Raw genomic sequence first — 6,000 nt, forward strand, 5'->3', positions numbered from 1 at the left:
CAGCCGCTCCGCGGCATGTAGGATCTTCCCGGACCAGGGCACGAACCTGTGTCCCCTGCATTGGCAGGCGGACTCTCAACCACTGTGCCACCAGGGAAGCCCTATCAGCTGTATTTGATCAATGAGGGGACCAGCTCTGTGAGGTAATGAGTCGGCCAGTAGTTACAGAGCACACCCAAGATTATTTGACTCCGGACTCACTCACCTTTGGTCAATTAATCTACAAGGAAGGAGGCAAGAACATACAATGACTGAAAAGACAGTCTCTTCAGCAAGTGGTGTTGGGAAAGCTGGACAGCTATGTGTAAATCAATGAAATTAGAACACACCCTCATACGATCTACAGAAATACACTTAAGATGGTTTAAAGACCGAAATACAAGACATGACACCATAAAACTCCTAGGAGAGAATATAGGTAAAACATTCTCTGACATAAATCTTAGCAATATTTTCTTAGATGGGTCTCCCAAGGCAAAAGAAATAAAAGTAAAAATAAACAAATAGGACCTCCTCTAACTTAAAAGCTTTTGCATGGCAAAGGAAATCATTAATAAAACGAAAAGACAATGTACAGAATGGGAGAAAATATTTGCAAATTATGCAACCAACAAGGGGTTAATATCCAAAATATACAAATAGTTCATACACCTCAATATCAAAAAAAAAAAAAACAAACCAAACAACCCAATCAAAAAATGGGCAGAAGACCTAAATAGACATTTCTCCAAAGAAGACATACAGATGGCCAAGAGGCACATGAAAAGCTGCTCAACATCACTAATTATTAGAGAAATGCAAATCAAAACTACAATGAGCTATCACCTCACACCAATCAGAATGGCTATCATCAAAAAGTGTACAAATAATAAATGCTAGAGAGAGTGTGGAGGAAAGGGAACCCTCCTACACTACTGGTGGGAATGTAAATTAGTGCAGCCACTGTGGAGAACAGTGTGGAGGTTCCTTAAAAAAATAAAAAAAGAATTAACATATGATCCAGTAATCCCACTCCTGGGTATATAGCCAGGAAAAATGAAAACACTAATTCAAAAAGATACATGCATCCCCATGTTCATAACAGCACTATTTACAATAGCCAAGACATGAAAACAACCCAAGTGCACATCAACAGCTGATTGGCTTAAGAAGATATGGCATATGTATACAATGGAATATTACTCAGCCATTAAAAAAAGAATGAAATATTTCCATTTGCAGCAACATGGATAGACTTAGAGGATATCACACTAAGTGAAGTAAGTCAGACAGAGAAAGACAAATATTATTTGATATCACTCATGTGGAATCTAAAAAATAATACAAATGAATCTATACACAAAACAGAAACAGACTCACAGCCATAGGAAAAAAACTTATGGTTACCAAAGGGGAAACAGAGGGAGTGGAGGGATAAATTAGGAGTATGGGATTAATATGTACAAACTACTATGCATAAAATAGGTACGCGACAAGAATTTATTGTATAGCACAGGGAACTATAATCAATATATTATAATAACCTATAATGGAAAGTAATCTGAAAAAAATTATTATAACTGAATCTCTTTGCTGTACACCTGAAACTAACACAATATTGTAAATCAACTACACTTCAATAAAAAAAAGATTATTTGACTCCAAAGTAGATTTTCCCCATTGTCCCATAGTGAGACGAGCATTAGTTTTCTTTTCCCTGATTATCTACTTACGAGGGGGAGGCAGAAACATGCAGAAATGGCTCTGTGCTTTCACTCTCTTGAGCCCCAGCAGCTGCAGTTTTCCTGCAGAAGTGAAGAAATGAGAAGTTGTGGGTTCGCAGTAGCCATGACTGTAATAAAATGTTTCAAGAAAACAAAACAAAAATGAAATGGTTGTTCTTTTTGTGCTTCACTTTAAGCTAAGTTGGCTTTCTGATATGAAATGGCCTTCCTTTCTGATGTCATTCTTCCATTGGCAGGTCTTGGGCAAAGTACGGATTGAGGAAGAAAGGAAGAGGGGAGTAAGTGCTCCCCAAGAGCTAAGAGCTGCCTTTCTGTTCTTAGGACACTTGGCGAATGTGCCGTCTTCTTGCTTGTATTTTGTTTATGTTTTCCTTTGTGAAGCAGGGAAAAGGTGGAATGACCACCCAAGGGAAGGGAAGAGCAAGGATGGGCAGTGTGAGGAGGTAGGGTGGAGGTCAATGTCGGAGCAGGGCCACGGGTTGGCTGGAAAGCCAGCTCCATCAGGTGGATGGGGTGCCTGAGGCGAAACTGACAGGCTGGGAATGACGTTACATCCAAGCGCCTTATTGCCATCTACCTGTTTCCTCTCTGCTCTAAGCCTCCTCTGACTGTCCATCCCGCCTGCCTCCTGGTGCTCTCTCCTTTCCCAGGGAAGAGGCACTCATTGAGGGTTACCAAACGGGTTCTTCCCAAATTCCCATCTCCAGCCAGTCCCTCTCACAATAGTACTGTATTACTCCATTTTCCTCACCAGCAACTTTTTCTTTTTTTTTTTTTTTTTTGGCTGCCTCGGGTCTTTGTTGCTGCGTGCGGGCTTTCTCTAGTTGCAGCGAGCGGGGGCTACTCTTCATTGTGGTGTGCGGGCTTCTCATTGCGGTGGCTTCTCTTGTTGCAGAGCATGGGTTCTAGGCACGCGGGCTTCAGTAGTTGTGGCTCGAGGGCTCTAGAGCGCAGGCTCAGTAGTTGTGGCACAGGGGCTTAGCTGCTCCGTGGCATTTGGGATCTTCCCGGACCAGGGCTCGAACCGGCGTCTCCTGCATTGGCAGGTGGATTCTTAACCGCTGCACCACCAGGGAAATCCTCACCAGCAACTTTTATGAAGTTCAGCAAGGGCAAAGTCACTGCCAAATCTTCTCTTACAAGCCAGTTTCTCCTTTCTTTCTTCCCATTTCTAAAGGGCTGTTGCCAGTGTCCGGGAGTCCAGGATTGGGGTCAATATTGACCCTTCCTTTCCCATATACTCCCATAGTCTGTCATTCACAAAGTCCTATCTGTCCTTTTTCCCACTTGCCTCTTGCATTTCTTACTCCCTCTGCCTCTATCCTAAGACAGCATCTTGCATCTGACTCTTGCATCTGCCATTGGCTGGTCTCCCCTAGACTCTTTCCTCTTCAAGCTATCATCCCACATTCATTTATTATTCACTCATCAGAAAAGTATTTATTGAGCACCCACTAAGTGCCAGACAATGTATTGGACACAAGATCTACCAGTGAGTAAGACAGGTGTGGTCCCTTTGGAGAGGCAAGTAATTGTCAGGCAATTACAGTGCCTTGGGGTGAGTGTGGTGATGGACAGGTTGCTAGAGAAGTCCTCAGAGGGGCTCCTAGTCCAGATGGGGAAAGGTGTCAGGGAGGCCTGCGCACTCCTGCCAGACTCATCCTCCTAAAACAACACTTTTTACCCTGTTTTAACTACAATTGGCCTCCTATTACTTTTGCTCCTTCAGGAGCATTTTGCATTGGGCTGAATATGTCCCCCCCAAATTCATATGTGGAAACCCTAACCCTCAATGTAATATTATTAGGAGGTGGGGCCTTTGGGAGGTGATTAGGTCATGAGGGTGGAGCCCTCAGGAATGGGATTATTGCCTTTGTAAAAGAGACCCCAGAAAGCTCTCTTGCCCTATTTCTGTTATGTGAGGACACAACGAGGAGACAGCAGTCTGCAACCCAGAAGAGGGCTCTCACCAAAGCCTGACCCTGCTGGCACCCTGATCTCAGACTTCTAGCCTCCGGAACTGTGAGAAATAAATTTCTGTTGTTTATAAGCCATCCAGCCTACAGTACTTTGTTGTAGCAGCCTGAAAAAACAAGGTTCAAACTCTGCACCTTGAGATCCTAAGCCCTCCCTCTTCAGCCCAGCCTTATCCCCAGAACTCTCTGATGGCAGAAGTAGTAACGGTAGCAATCATTAGCACAATAGCAAAACTTCATTATGATTCTATATGCCTCAGGCCCTCTTCTGAGTGCTTCTCCCGTGTCCACTTTCACAGCGTTTTCCATGAGGTAGGCGCTATTACTATCACCACTTACAGATAAGGAAACTGAGGCATGGGTGGCCTAAATGGCAGAATCTGGGTTCAAATCCCAGTGGTGTGGCTCCAGGCCTGACACATGACCACAACACCACTGCGTGTCAGTGTAACTCTGTGGATCTTGGACTTTCTACCTCACGCCCTAAATTCTCCCTTGGGGCTTTCCCCCCGGTCCTCTCTCTCCTGGAAATGCCCTTCTCTTTCTTATCAAACCCCTTATCTTTTACAGAGCCTCCCTCTATGGAAAAAGAGCTGAGTCTCTACTCAGTTCTGTGTTCAAGTCCCAGCTCCCAGCTGTGAACCCCCTTCTTCTCCCTGACACTTGGTTCCCTCTTCTCTACAATGGGAATATTACTGTCCTTCTCCCAGGGCCTTTCTGAATATGACGTGAGAACACTGTATGTGAGTGTGCTTTGCAAACTCTAGAATCCTATGCAAATGTAAAGGAACTGACATCATTTTTCCTCGTGTTTCCCAAAGTAAGAATATTTCTATACAGGCTGCACTTCATTATAACAACATTTGCTTTTATATTCCCTTGGGCACATGACTTCATCTTTCTAAACCTCAGCTCTCTCATCTGTGAATGGGCACAATACCATCAGCCTTATTGGACGACTGTGGGGATTAAATGCAATAGTGCTTTAAAAGGATTAGACACACAAGAATGTGCATTGCCTGTCTCCCAAACCTTGACTTTTCTCCAGCTGCTGGGGCTAAATGGTTTTTGTCTCTCACTAGAAGAAGGCTGTCCAAAATCGTGCCTTCTCTCTCCCTCTACTTTTTAATAAATGAAAGGCAGCTGTCTTCTTGGAGCTTCGGATTTAATCAGCATCAACAGTGGAATATTTATTTACCAAAGAAAAATACTTTTCATGCTCCTTTTGACCATATCGCCCACATGCACCGCCACCAGCTGCCCAAAGCCCGTTCTGAAGCAGCAGAGCGTTTTGCGAGCACAGCAGTGCTCTGTGACCCTCCGAGTGCTTGTTCAGCTGAAATTACTTGTGCCTGGCACAGACCTTCTCTTTTGATTTTGGCAGAACTTCAGGGAGAGAAAAAGCTGGGTTAGTGTTAGGGCTGGGTTTAGAATTTGAGACTCAACAGATATACTGTTAACACTTCTCCTCTTTGCTAACTTTACGAAGTTCGAGAAAAGCTTTCTGGGGAAAGACACAAGTTTATTTGCCAAAAGCTGAGATGGGCCAAGGAAGATGTAGTCAGCATTTGGAATCTCCTTGCCTTAGAATCTAACAGCCAAGGAGGGAAGAAGGATGCTGGGAAGCTGGGAGTGGGGGTCTGAGGGGGTAGGTGTGTAGAAAGGATTTGGAAGGATTCAGGATGCTGAACGGGCCTGGCTCCTTGTGATTCCACCCCCATGACATCTCTTAAACCATCCCTTCCTCTCCTTCTCTAGCACAGCCCCTGTCCTCGTCCTCGTCATCCTTACCAACAACAGCGATACTTTCTAATACGCCTCCTTGTCCCTCTTGTTCACTCTAAACACAGCTGCCAGTTTCTAGTCCTCTGCTTAAAAACAGTCAAGACCCCCCAGTGCTTATCAAACAAAAGCCTCACCTTTAGGTGAGTGCTCAAGGCCCCCCTCCTTCCCCCAAGCAGGCCCCAAACCACCCCCTGTCCTCATCTCATCCCTCATCCTCCACGGAGCCTCTACCTACACCAGCCAGGTACATATGTGCTATCCCACCGACTTGCCAGTACCGTACCTTCCAGCCTTCCAGCCTTCCAGCCTTTTGCCTGGGCTGGTGCCTCTGCCTGGATGGCTCTACCCTAGTTCCCACCTTTGCCTGGATTCCCCCCTCAGCCTCCAGGACCCAGTTCAAAGACGCCTCCTTCTGCAAAGCCTTTCTCAGCTCCTCCAGGCAGAGCTGACGTCACCTCATCTCTGCTGTGTACTGCAGACCTGTGTACTGCTCTTGTTCGTGTGTGCCACTAGGT

The sequence above is a fragment of the Grampus griseus genome (assembly GCF_964374135.1).
Source record: "Grampus griseus genome assembly, chromosome: 5".
Lineage (NCBI taxonomy): Eukaryota > Metazoa > Chordata > Mammalia > Artiodactyla > Delphinidae > Grampus > Grampus griseus.